We start from the raw sequence: 15,127 nt of genomic DNA, 5'->3' as shown, positions 1-15,127 counted from the left end.
TTCATTTTCTTTTTCCTCCCATAGTACTTATCTTCTCGCCTCATAACGCTAAGCATTCGGCATTATCAGTCTCAATGGAGATCAATCAAGGTCGAGATCCCACAACACACTAGCCTAGGACAATACCACCGGTGCCAACAGTACAGCCACTCTGCCCAGTTTTAGGACCTAAGCCTGACTAACCACGGAACTTCTGACTGCCAAGGTCCCAGTTGGAATTCACTCAACTTTATTCTTTTTGGAGCCGGAGACTGCACCGCGAGCTATCGCGGGTGCCTTTTAATTAGAAGCCTTACTCCTAAACTCAGCAACGCTACGTCGCTGACAGGCACAAGCTCAGAAGGCACAGAACTTCAATCCAGCACCTCCACCCAAGTCAGTTGCGTGGAACAAAACCAAGGAACTAATACAGAAACAGTTAAACATATACATACATATACGCGTAGATGTACACTGATCCTCTTAGTATTTAATAAACTTTTTCCTATTCGGTTTAGTACACAGACGGTCCGTGATTTAAGTCCCGTCGTGTGATTCTTCTCGGCTTTCAACCGTCTTTTAAGTCGCCGCGTTCTTGCCCTTTACCCGCCAGGAAACGCAATTACCTACCTACCGGAATAGAGGAGGTTTTAAATCGGCAAGAGTATCCGCGCAAGCAAGGCTGACTTATATGGGCACTTCTTCAGGACCTAAATAACTAAATGAGGACGTCCTCTGACTAATATAATTTGCAGTCATATTACAAAATACTAATAATACTAATTTAACTTGAATCGGAATAATATCTACCTTCAAGACAGATGAAAATGTTCAATTTCAGTATAAATTGTACACATACAGCAACGATAAAAACGAAATGTTTTCTTAATTTGAAACGAATCTAAATGTTTAATTGATTTACGAAGAGCTCGCTAACACTTTTCATTTGTTGATAATTCATTTATTCACTGCAATATACAAATTGGCATTTTAAAGGTTTTATAGAATGTTACTTAATTGGCACAAATAAAACCTCTAATTTACACAGGGTTTCATGAGGTTTACCAGTGGGAGGCTCCTTTGCACAGGATGCTGGCTAAATTATGGGTACCACAACGGCGCCTATTTCTGCCTGTGTACCTCAACATTATTTTGTTTCAGTCAGACGGGCGCCGTAGCTAGATATTACTGGGCAAACGAGACTTAACATCATGTATCTCAAGGAGACGAGCGCAATTGTAGTGCCGCTCAGAATTGTTGGATTTTTTAAGAATCCTTCACACAGCGTTTCATGAGGTTTACCAATGGGAGACTCCTTTGCATAGGATGCCGGCTAAATTATGGGTACCACAACGGCGCCTATTTCTGCCGTGAAGCAGTAATGTGTACCTAAACATTATTCTGTTTCAGTCAGAAGGGCGCCGCAGCTAGTGATATTACTGGGCAAACGAGACTTAACATCTTGTATCTTAAGGAGACGAGCGCAATTGTAGTGCCGCTCAGAATTGTTGGATTTTTAAAGAATCCTGAGCGGCACTGCATTGTAATGAGCAGAGCGTTATAATTACAATCAGCTGAACGTCCTGCTCGCCTCATCCCTTATTGTCATAAAAAAAGCCAGAGTAGGTTTTTGAAATGATAGTTTATTTCCTACTTTAATTATTAAGCTAAGCGTTAGTATAATTATTGGTGTACTATCTGAGCTAGATTTATTGGCAATATAGTATTTTAATTTGCTCTTTTTAATAAAATAATTTAATTATGTCAAATTCCTTGAAACATAGGGGATATTTTTTAGTAGAGTGACTATATAACCATGTATCGCGACTTTACCTGACTGAGCGCTTTCAATTATAATGCACTGTCACTCGACATATTCTCAAAATCGTCCAACGTGCCGCATTCCACACCTTTATAATACATCATTTCCACGATTAGATATTTTCTATCCAACCAAAAATAAATTTATCCAAAATGTTAAATATATAATATCAAACAATTACGACAGTCAAAATAACTAATGTTGTGATTACATTTCCGTCTATAAAATTCTCATCCTAATACCCACATGTCCCACATAAGATATACACATACCCACACATACCCCACATACCCCACATACCCACACATACCCCACATACCCACACATACCCCACACACACACACGTAAGTAAATTGAATGTTAAACGTACTCACTTTGTTTTTCTTGTTTCAGTTTATCTTTAGGAAGCTATTTAAGAATTTTGTCTTGCCTAAATAATATAAAATCTCTGTTGGCCCATGTTTTGTTATACAATACTTTAGCAAATAAGTGATGTTATGTGCTGTAGATTTTATGAAATGAATAAATAAAAAATATAAAAAGTTTACCTCAAAATTAATTGTGCAATGATTTCTTGCGTTGTATAATAACCATCAAATATTTTTAATTTAAAACAAGAGCTCTGAGAGGGAAACCGCGAAGTCGAGTGTTTCTTAAATTATTTCGTTAAATTTTAGTTATTAATGTAATATATCATCTTAATTCTTCTGCTTAACACTTTGCTAGTGAATTTGGGATGTAATTTATCCACCCCACGGGAAATTAACTCAGGTGTCAACAAGCAGTGCCTTCTTGGACGTGTGTGATCTTTTGTCTCTGTAATTGCTACGAGCAGAAAAGGGATAAATGTTCCCTATATTTATACGCTGTCACAAGCGTAATTTTGTTAACTTTAAAGTAGGTATTTACTAATTATTTATTGCATTATAATAATTTGCAGTGTTTATTGTATCTTTATAATAACATAAATATATCTAAAATAATACATATCTCTCTCCATTCGTTAAATAATAATTGTCCATCATATAGTATATTAATATTGACACACTTTTTACACAAATTTGCCCTAAATTAGGCATATATCGCCTGTGTGACAACGATATATTATAAACAAACATCCATATTCATCGTATAAATGCTTGCACCTACCAGGTAGGATCGCTAACCACTCGGCTATACAGGTCGTCAAATGCATGAACACAAGTCTGTATTTTTAAGTATTTGTAGCACTGCAACAAGACATAGTACCGAGATTTCAGTAAGAGAAAAACAAATTCAATGACCACTTAACATAAACGTTACATATGTACAGTAGTACTACAATTGTGTCAATTATTTCCACACATCATCACGACCCTAACCTAAAATAAGTAACACATCATAGAAATCTGTCATTTGATATAATATCCAGGTAAGTGATACGTTCCCAACCACGCAACACAAGTTTATACTGAGACTTAAATTTATTATAGTCTCTTCTATTCTGCTTATTAGCATACAAACAAGTTTTACAAATATTTATAAATTTGTCCATTACCATTTAAACAGGATCGAGAAAATCGTTCCTTGGTCCAGAAAACTGTTTCAAAAAACTAACTCTCGAATGCAACAATATCCAAGTCTAATGTTAATTTCTTAGCAAAGGAAATAATAAGGTGTTTATATTATATAGATTCAGGAGATAAGGTCAGTAGCTTATTCACTCCATGCATGTTTGAAGTCCTCCACAACTTAGTCCAAACGGCTTTGTGATAAGCTTTCCTCAAGGCTTTAAAAAGCAACAACCTTTAAAATGGTTTAAGCCTGGTCTTTCCTGTAATGAGCCTTAAAGAGAGACACATCATCCCATTTCTTTTCTAAATCCCGCTTTCACTTCCCATATATTATTCTCATTTGTAACATTTATAACCTTACTGGTTAAATTGTTATCCTGTTAAGAATAATATCCAATAACATATTGTACAAAATAGGTCATTTCTCCAGAAATTGAATAGTTTCCTGGTTAAATATTAGTGTCATATTGAAAGAAATAATGAGGCACATACCACGTATGTTTGTGCCTTGAAAATACCAGGTTCTCAAGTTGCAATGCGGGCACAGCAGTAATACCACACCACATGATTATGCAAAACGTTTGATGTCACGACGAGTCGCATCGGGCCGGCGGCTGATATTTGTAAACGGCCCAGTGCATTGCTCCAAAGTCAAAAATATCTTTATTAATTGTGATCATTATTTGATCAATTTTAATCGTAAATTTTTGGTTTCTTATAATAATAAGAGCTACATGTAGTTTGTAAAAATAATATATTACTTTAGAAAATTATAATGTTTTAAGACAGAAGTAGAGCAAGTTCATTCCCAAGCATTTTTATAATTTAAATAATCCGTTATTTTATAGTAAGCTTTTTTGTAAAGTTTTCATTAAGTTGAATTTTAAATTTGTTTACTGTCAGATTAAGCATATCACTCGGGAGTTTATTATCAACTTTATGGAGCCTGGTAGTGGAAACAGCGGGCATATCTTTATTCCTAGTATTCAACCTATGACTATCCCTTATTTTCTTAAGCAAGTTAATATTCCTGTGCACATACATCCGATTTTCATAAATATATGACGGTCATTATACCTATCACTTTAAATTTTTTCACGGAGTGATTCTTTAGGACCCACATTGTAAATTGCACGAACAGCCCTCTTCTGTAGTACAAAGATAGTGTTAATATCTGCAGCACTTCCCCACAGTAGTATACCATAAGACATAATGCTGTGAAATCCTTAAATTCTTTGCCCTCATCGAAAGCTGCGACTTGAACAATATAAAAACACTGTGAACAATGTAAGGATCTCAATAAAGAGGCAGTTTATAATATGCTAGTTGGGTTTATTCGCACAATGTGGCAAAGCCTACTGTTGCTCAGGGAGCAGATATATCGAGCACGTGCTTCGGACTCAAGATTTACGATCCCCGCGGGACCCGGCCCGCCTCCGTCCTGTACAGACGAGCTTTAACATTTAAATTTACTCGATTTTTGTGATATCTCACAAGAATTTCATATTAGGTATGCTCTTTTAAAATAAAAATATAATTTATATATAATATAAATAAAAATACCAGTGGGAGGCTCTTTTGCACAGGATGTCGGCTAGATTATGAGTACCACAACGGCGCCTATTTCTGCCTTCTGTGTTAGCATTACTGTGTTTCGGTCTGAATGGCGCCGTAGCTAGTGAAATTACTGTGCAAATGAGACCTAACAACTAATGTCTCAAGATGACGAGCACAGTTGTAGAGCCGCTCAGAATTTTTGGGTCTTTCAAGAATCCTGAGCGGCACTGCATTGTAATGGGCAGGGCGTATCAATTACCATCAGCTGAACGTCTGGCTTATTTTCTTTAAAAAAAATCAGTATTTAATTCCATATAGTTCAAAAATTTGTCACTAAATATAAAATTAACTGAGAACTTTTGGAACTGGCACCTTGTAAACCATATAACAAAAAATAATCCTGCATAAACATTTAGCGGTCAGTAGTATTCTTTTTTTTTATGAAAATGAGGGACGAGACGAGTAGGGCGTTCAGCTGATGGTAATTGATACGCCCTACCCATTACAAGGCAATGCCACTCAGGATTCTTGAAAAACCCAAAAATTCTGAGCGGCACTACAATTGCGCTAGTCACCTTGAGACATAATGACTTAAGTCCCATTTGCCCAGTAATTTCACTAGCTACGGCACCCTTCAGACCGAAACACAGAAATAATTACACATTACTGCTTCACGGCAGAAATAGGCGCCGTGTGGTACCCATAATCTTGCCGGCTTCCTGTGCAAAGGTGCCTCCCACTGTCTCTCTCAATTCTCGTGTCACAATGTTTGACCGATTCTCATGAAATTTTGTGAGCATATTGAGTAGGTCTGAGAATCGGCCAACATCTATTTTTCATACCCCTAAATGTTAAGGGTGGTCCACACGAAATTTCTTTTTTTAATTTTTAGAACAGCATTAAAAAATACATACAACTTCAAATTTTCACCCATCTACGATCAACAGTTACTTTTGTATCGCGATTTTAATATCGGCAATACAACGTTTGCTGGGTCAGCTAGTATATATAAGTTGGCATCGTTCTCTTATTCCTCTGTTGCAAGATTGCGAAAGTGAGCACCTGCCATCAGGTGGCCCGTAATCTCGTTTTTTCTAATCCCATCAAATAACACCAACATATTTTTACTCAATAGATCCAGTTTCATAATATGACATAATATCATACATATATCATAACATCGTGCTATAATTATTACTACCAATTTAACAAGAGTGCCTTAGAACAGAGACCTTGTCATCTGAAAGCGTCACGACAGCAACCAGAATGTCAGATTGTTGACTGTACTATAATTGGTTGGTGATTTATTTTTATTTTTTATTTATTCTTAAAGCTGACCAACCCTTTTTTTTATGAAAATAAGGCCCTGATGATAATTGATACGCCCTACCCATTGCAATCCCGCTCAACATTATTGAAAAACCCAAAAATTCTGAGCGGAACTATAACTGCGCTAACTTAAGATATAAAATGTTAGGTCTCATTTGCCGAGTAATTTCAATAGTTACAATAAATTAAATACAATTTAATAACTTATGCACTGAGAATGATACAAATATAATAAAATTGTCTAAATGTACTTAAATCATTAGTAATAGTAATGTTGTGTACAATACATGTGATATTGTCAAGTCTACAATTTTTGGAGAGCAATATAAATTTGTTTTTTAAAATTAAGAAAATTCAAAAAAATATATCAATGTTTAATCTATATTAAAAATAGGTACTATAATTATATTATATAGGTTGTATAATTTTAACATTAGCTGTGGTGGATTTGTCCCTCTTGAAGTTTCTCTACGCATACTTAGACCTGACGTCACTTACGGTCGTTCCCAATATACTATCTACAAATAGAGATAAATTACTACCTTTTACTGTCAGTAATTAGCTGTCAATAATCTGAAGCTGTCCCAATATACCCGATAAGTCATTCTTATCGCCTTAGATTGGGATGCGTGAATTGAAATTTTCATACAAACTTCTATCGCTGGTAAGCTATACGTCGTCCCATTGGCAGACAGCGTGTAAGGTGAGTTACCTCCTATAAGTAAGTATATTGGAACAGAAAAGTCAAGGATAGTTTCGATTTTTATCTCAAGTTATATTCAGTAAAGATAGACGGTAACTCACCTTGAGTTACCGTCAATAAGTTTATTGGGACGGAAAAGTCAACTACAGTTACGATTTTTATTTTATTTTTATTTATAGTCTGAATATTGGGAATGGCCGTAAAATGGTATTGTGTCTACGTCAGATCTCATCACGCGCGATATATACCGAAAACCACGCATTGTATATAAGAGATAGTAACCGAAAAGCGGATCCCTAAAGATATCATGACACAGCGTGAATAAAGCACACAGCTCGTTTCACATTCGCGCTTGCCTCCCCACTCAATTGTCCTTACATTTTACATTTCTGCATCATATTCCATCGCCGTCGTCGCAATGAAAAGTAAAAACATTGCAGATACGTAACAGCTACGATCAGAAGCCAACCGTTTGCGGCTTACGGAAGGTTTAAATTACATTGTTTCCGAGAAAATTTAGATGCAGAAAGACGAGTGGCTGAATTGAGGTGGAAGCTAAAGTGTGGAATAAAAGTGACGAAACTCAAAAGAAATAAACTGGAAGTGAACAGTGAGTCGTGCTATATCGATTGCGATTTAACTGTTTGTGAATTGATAGCAAATTGTGAAGTCTACTAGCAAATTGTTATGAAGTCAAACCCAGAATTCCTTTGTACTGCCTTGGATTTTTTTCGGCTCATTCCACAAATCTGACTTTAGCTTTATGAGTCGAGTTTATTACGACTTAATATTATATTGCAAAAATCATTAACTCACTTTATAAAGATTTGTTAGCCCAATAGCTGGTGAGACCTTTGACCTAGGAGTCCTAGTAATTATGTATGTAGGTAATTATTTTTAATATGTCTTTCCACGGCAAACAGTACAAGTTATGATTATTTGTGGTTTAATAAGAATATTGTGTGTAAGTACGTATATTAGTATAATTCGTAGTACCTAAATGTTATCAATATTTAATTAAAGATTTTGTTAAATTGCACCGCCTAGTTATCGGAGATAAATAGTCCCGCTAAGGCTGGGAACCGAGCCAACGGCCTTGAAAAATCGACCCGATCTAGGTTACCTCTCTCGCCCAAGATCGCCATAGTTTTAATTAATAATTAGAAGCATTTTTAATATATTACAAACATAATCTTTACAAAAATAACAAAACTATGTCATGTTAAATAGTATTGGTAAACAGAAAACAATTTTTCATACAATTTTTAACTAGATTGAATGATTAACATGGCTCCAACTGTAAAAGTTATGGGTACTTTGGTAATTTTTATTTATAGAATATATAGTATAGAAATGTAAAGAAAAATTTTTTTTTTCTCATACTCTGTAGAAATATAGCTATTTTTTTGTAATAAAAGCTTTATAATATAAACCTATAAGAAATGGTTTCAATTATGCGCTATTTTGGTTATTTCTTGGGATAGCAGCCATTATTTAATAGAAAGAAGGCAGAAACTAAAATATTTTTTATTTTTGTTTCTGATTGCAAGCTCTGGAAATATTTTCGAATATATTATATAATTTATATTCGAAAAATTATATAATATAATACCCTATAAAAATATGTTTAAATTAAAAAAGGCTGATCCGCAAATTTTCACTCTGTGGTGAAGTTATGAAGGATAATTATTAGATGGAGAATTAATGTACAAATGACGTTGACTGAAGGCGTGGATTAATTGAAGTAAAATTATATAACTGCGAAGATATCGAATACATAATAAAGTATATTATGTAAGTTTATGATATCTTTAATAATATTTAATTTACACAGTGAATGGTATTCAGTATTTTTGATTAAGTGCCAAACCATGCGACAATAAGTCGGATTTCAATATGTATTTTTGATAAAATTATTTAAAACATAACAAGGTCTCACGATAAAATACAAAATGCAATATTTGTAATTAAATTAATGTTTCGTAGACTTGTTATGTATTTTAGTAAAACTTTTGAAGAATATATTTTTATTGAATTGACTGATATGGAAGCGATAGCGATCAATTCTGAAAGGACTACTAAACGTCGGGATGAGTAGCTAAATAAAGTTTTTTTTTTTCAAGCAGCTAAAGATGAACAAACATTTATATACTCACGGACTAGTAAAAAATAAGAACTCCGTGTCACTTTACATAACAGTGTAGCACCAAAACAAGCCGGTTAACGTGTAAATACATAGCCCAACGTACACACTTACACTACTACAGGCCGATAGGCGGCCATTATGAGAATTGTCATCGTCTGTGACAGATCAGTTTGCGTCTCAGTAAAATATTTTAAAAATTCCGCCGTGCGTTGTGAAAAAGTGTAAAATCAATAACATAAAAGTATTTTTGGATTAATTAAGGGAGAAGAAATTGTGTAACTGGTATACCCCGTAACCGCATACACACTAGCATAAAGGTGCTTCACTTGCTAATATCATGGCGCGGAGTCCTTCTTTTTTTACTAGTCCGTGTATATACTATATTATTATTTCGAGCAAAACCAAGAAATCATCTTTTTATCACTGTCTTGAATGTGCTTTAAAAATAATAATAGATTTAATTTTCATAAAAGAATTGACGATTCAATCTGTTCTACCTTCACCTGGTCAAACTTGGTTCTGACCACTTGTTTATTTAAACCGTAATTATGGTGATAACGTAAATCATAGATGTCTATTTATTTAACAAGTGGGCAAGTAACTCATATGATTGAAGGTGCGAAAGCCACCGCCCGTTACATATTCTGTAATACCGAGGCAGCGTTATAGCTGGAATAAAAGAAGTATTGCTAGGCATTCGTAATCTATATACATAAAAATGAATTGCTGTTCGTTAGTCTCGCTAAAACTCGAGAACGGCTGGACCGATTTGGCTAATTCTGGTCTTGAATTATTCGTGGAAGTCCAGAGAAGGTTTAAATGTCACCATTTAAACCTTCTCTGGACTTATTTATAAATATCTTTATAAATATGAAAATTTTGTTTTTCCTTTGATGTGTCGTTCAGAAATAAAATTGAAAGAATAGTTTAAAATTAATAACTTACTAGAATTTATATCTTTCTAACTTTCTCAGGAGGTAAAAAATAAACTTAATTTTATATACAGAACAACGTCTGTCGGGTCAGCTAGTCTTCTATAAAAATCAAATTTAAATTCAATTATTTTAATAAAGAATAGGATAAAATAGTGAAAGTCAAAAACTACCACCCATTCCGAAAGATATGCCTCAGACTTGAAAAGAACCGGCGTAACAAACTCAGCGGGCATCTTTTGTTTATAAAAATATGTTGGCGGTTGCTCCATTCCCAATCTATGGTAATTATTGAGAGAGTAATTTATGTTATAGTAACCTTTACCACACAAACGTTTTTAACAGTTCTTTTTAATTTCGTAATACATTTGTTTTGAACATTTTCTGGGTTCTTGTTGTAAAAGCATATACATCGCCCCACAAAAGACTTACTAACTCGACTAAGCCAAGTAGTAGGCATTAACTAACTGTATGTTTGTTATCATCGATTTATAACCTAGGTCCTAAAGAATCATTAAGAGAAAAATTTAAAGAAATAAACATTTTGATTGTTGCTTCTCAATACATTTTTGATAAGGTTCTGTAAGTTCATAAGCACATTGAGGAATTTTCTACAAACTGTGACATTCATAATGTTAACACGAGGAACAAACATAAACTTGTTATGCCTACTACTGCGTTAAGTCGAGTTAGTATGTCTTTTATTGGGCGATGTATATGCTTCTACAATATGATCCCAGAAAATGTAGAAAACAAATGTGTTACGAAATTTAAAAGAATTGTTAAAAAACGTTTGTGTGGGAAAGGTTATTATAGCATAACCGATTTTCTTGATGACACCACGGACTGGGAATAAAGCGAACACCCTCAGGCTCTTTAATTATAAATGTTTATTTTACGATATTACATTGTAATCCATATTTTATATAAAAAAAAGCCCTGGATGATTGTTTTTGACGTTCAATAAGTGATTTTAAATCCTATTTTGAATAAAAATATTTGAATTTGAATTTGAATCGATAATTATTACTGATTCAATAGCAGAAAAACATACTTACAGTAGGTAAGCATCGTGCCTCAAGTAAAACATAAAGTCGTCCCCATTACGACATCAACAATGAAATATCTGCGTGTCGGGTTGTTCACAATTGTTCAGTAAATTGATTTTAGTAGCCATAAAATCAAATAAAGTGACGCATTCGAGTCACGTTCAGCAGTTTCGCTAATAAACACGGAACAGCGGAATAATTCACATGAAATATATCAGATAGATAAACTCTGCTGAATTTATTGGGTGAGCGGTGTTCAAAAAAGCAATAATTTTTATTATCGGTGGTTGTAATTCATCATGTTCCCGTATGTTTGGTTGGTTTAAAGATTAAACTTAGTACAAATGTTGAAAATTTAATAAATCAGTTCTGTTTGTTAACGTGTACGTTACGTAGGTACACACTATAAACACTTAAAGTTCAGTAATTTATTTACTTGCCTTGCCTTAACAAACATAAACAATATGTTATGTTTTTAAAGTGATAACCCTCACTTCTAGGATTAACACACAAATAAAATTTGAAAAACAATACTTTACGAACGATGCGGGATTCGAACCCACGACCTCCGGCGTTCCGTGCCGGTGCTCTAACCAACTGAGCTAACCGTTCGAGTACCGCCTCGTTATAAAATTCTGTTTGCTTTGTTCAACTCTCAGGTTGTGGCTTCATTTACAGGATCTAATTTACAGTTGATAACCTGCTCAACCCCAATATTTGCATATTAGGAAATTGACTTGAGATGTCGCTCTTGTACATCTAAACAATATGTTATGTTTTTAAAGTGATAACCCTCACTTCTAGGATTAACACACAAATAAAATTTGATAAACAATACTTTTCGAACGATGCGGGATTCGAACCCACGACCTCCGGCGTTCCGTGCCGGTGCTCTAACCAACTGAGCTAACCGTTCGAGTACCGCCTCGTTATAAAATTCTGTTTGCTTTGTTCAACTCTCAGGTTGTGGCTTCATTTACAGGATGTAATTTACAGTTGATAACCTGCTCAACCCCAATATTGGCATATTAGGAAATTGACTTGAGATGTCGCTCTTGTACATCTAAACAATATGTTATGTTTTTAAAGTGTTAACCCTCACTTCTAGGATTAATACACAAATAAAATTTGAAAAACAAAACTTTATGAACGATGCGGGATTCGAACCCACGACCTCCGGCGTTTCGTGCTGGTGCTCTAACCAACTGAGCTAACCGTTCGAGTACCGCCTCGTTATAAAATTCTTTTTGCTTTGTTCAACTCTCAGGTTGTGGCTTCATCTACAGGATCTACTTTACAGTTGATAACCTGCTCAACCCCACTATTTGCATCGGGTTCGAATCCCGCATCGTTCATAAAGTTTTGTTTTTCAAAATTTATTTGTGTATTAACAAACATATTATATTTAAATTCATTTGGACATTTCGCATTCAAAATGGAATTTTGCATTATTCATATGCCAAAATTCTGGAATTTGTAGATTTGACTGTTTTTCTTGGCATATATATGTGCCCTACTGTAGTTTACAATCTATGAGATTGTAAACTACAGTAGGGCACACATATCAGTAACCTAGCAAAGACTGAGTTCTGTAGTTTTGCCGTTAAAAAGCTGATAGTTGACTGATGTGAATTTACAGCTCGTTTGCTCTATTTTGCGTACTTCCATAGTATTACGACATACGGCTTGTTATTATGAGAAATGCTGCAAACCTTAAGAGATTCTTTCGATATTGTAGAAACATTTTGTACTTATTATATTTTATTACATATTATAAGCTATAGCTTCTTGGGGCATATGCCTTATTTTAAATTCTCTTATAAACTGACAGTTTAATACTTTTATTAAAAATATCATTAAATATACCTATTTACTGAAATAATTACAATATAAAAAAACAATATAAATAATTATTGATAATTTCCCCTGAAAGAATATGAGAATCCCTACACTAACTTCTTATTGCTGGACCAGTGGGCTTCATATTTACTATGTATTGATGTATGTAATGACTTATCAGGTATATTGGGACAGCTTCAGATTATTGACAGCTAATTACTGTCAGTAGAAAGCAGTAATTTATCTATCTGTAGATAGTATATTGGGACGGCCGTTAGTCTTCACGATTCTCTCCTAGTTTACTGTAAGACAAGCCAGACAGAAAAATGCGATCCCATACAATTACTTAGAATTCAAATTATATTAAAAACTAGCTGACTCGACCGCCGTTGTTCTGTAAATAATAAATAAATACTGTTTTTATTAGTTTGTCAATAATATTTCATAACATCAATAATTGTTTCGTAAAATATGCTCCTTGTTGTTATGAAATTGTAAACGAGCGTCAATAAATTCTCTCATAGAAAATATGTCCAAATATTGGAAATAAAAATAACTATGGGTCCCAAATCGAAACAAAAACTATTTTATCTATCAAGTTGGACTAAACTGCACTCCATGAGGTGAGCCCCATTAAAATCCGTTCATTAGTTTAGGAGTTCACTGGGAATAAACATCACACTGACACTGGATTTATAATATACTAGCTGACCCCACAGACTTTGTTCTGTAGATAATAAAAAAATACTGTTTTATAGGAATTCGCCAATAATATATCAAAACATCAAGAATTATTTCGTGCGTCAATAAAATTCTCTCATAGAAAGTGTGTCTATGCAAAACAAATATTGAAAAGAAAAATATGGGTCCCAAATCGAAATAAAAACTATCCTATCTCTCAAGTTGCACTAAAATTGTACTACATGAAGTAACTCCCATTAAAATCCGTTCATTAGTTAAGGAGTTTACTTAGAACAAACATCAGGACACTGGATTTATATATATGTATGTATGTATGTATGTAATATATTTAATCGTAAAAGTTACAATTTCTTATTCACCATACCCCGCAAAACTGCTTGCGCAGTTTGTCTGCAGGTAACTTACTTTACTTAAACATAGCTTATAAATTATTAAATTAGGTTATATTAATACAATTAATTTACGTAAATGGTTACAACGTATTTAACAAGTGTTTTCTTAATAAACTTTTAAATTTAGTAAGTGTAGGCTCACGTCTTTTGTCCTCGGGTAAACTGTTGAGTAAGTGTGGAACTCGTTTTTTTAACGTTCTATCTTCATAGTAATTTTGTACCATGGGTATTTCAAATTTACCTGTGGACAATAACCTTGTGCCACCAAATTAGTGAAACGATCCTGTGTAGTATGTTGTTTCCAAGTAGAAGATATTTATGTTTAAGGCTAGCCGGTAAAATTTTACATATTTTATATAGTTTAGAGTAATCTCCTTTACATATAAAGATATCTAATTAGTAACCATAGATAGACCTACCAAAGGTTAGTCAACATTTATCTTATGATCCAATCTTGAGATACTTAATTTAGCTACAAAGATACAAATTAGATACATAGCTAGTTTCTCAGTTTGCTCACATCAATATTTATTCACTAAGTTATTTTGTAAACTTAAGTTCACTCCGAGCCTCGGAGTTAGTAGGACATCGTTCAAGTCACGTTTCACTTTTACAGCCGGCTCAGCTGCCGGCGGCCAATTGGAAAAAAACAAGCACTTTAATATTTCATCTTGCCAATTCTGTCCTCATTCAGGAGGGAATCAATATATTTTAAATTCTAATTCGCCGCTCGCTGAGGCCACTTTACAACACCAATCGATTCTACTGAATATAAAGTGGTTCCCTCAGTACCTGGTCCCTCGTCGGTGTGTGGAGAAAAATTAGGGCGAATGAACAAATAAGTACTATTGTAAATCAGCGTTCGTTATCAAAGATTACCATTTATTCTTGAGTTTTCTCTTTAAATTAAATGAATTAGCTAAAACAATGTTTAATAACTTTAAAAACATGCAAATTATATTTTAAAAACATCACTAGCTCGAAAGCCAGAATGTTCATCTCAAATCCAATCAAAATCACTTTATACATTTAGGTCAAGAAATGACTCTTATTAATTTCAAAAGTTTTCACTCTTTGCCATTCACCAATACTTTGGCTAAGGATGAGTTTTAATGAGAAGAATG

The 15,127-nt window shown here is 34.0% G+C and overlaps 1 non-coding gene across 1 annotated transcript; it reads right to left on the bottom strand.

Annotated features, from left to right (window-relative positions):
• Nucleotides 1–12,216: 12,216 nt before the first annotated feature.
• Trnaf-gaa (transfer RNA phenylalanine (anticodon GAA)) lies at nt 12,217–12,290 on the bottom strand. The gene has a single exon. It is a non-coding gene; the product is annotated as a tRNA-Phe (tRNA).
• Nucleotides 12,291–15,127: the final 2,837 nt, after the last annotated feature.

The sequence above is a fragment of the Leptidea sinapis genome, chromosome 28 (assembly GCF_905404315.1).
Source record: "Leptidea sinapis chromosome 28, ilLepSina1.1, whole genome shotgun sequence".
In the NCBI taxonomy this organism is placed as follows: Eukaryota; Metazoa; Arthropoda; class Insecta; order Lepidoptera; family Pieridae; genus Leptidea; species Leptidea sinapis.
Note: the sequence above shows the minus strand (reverse complement) of the source record. Positions and strands in the feature narration are given on the sequence as shown.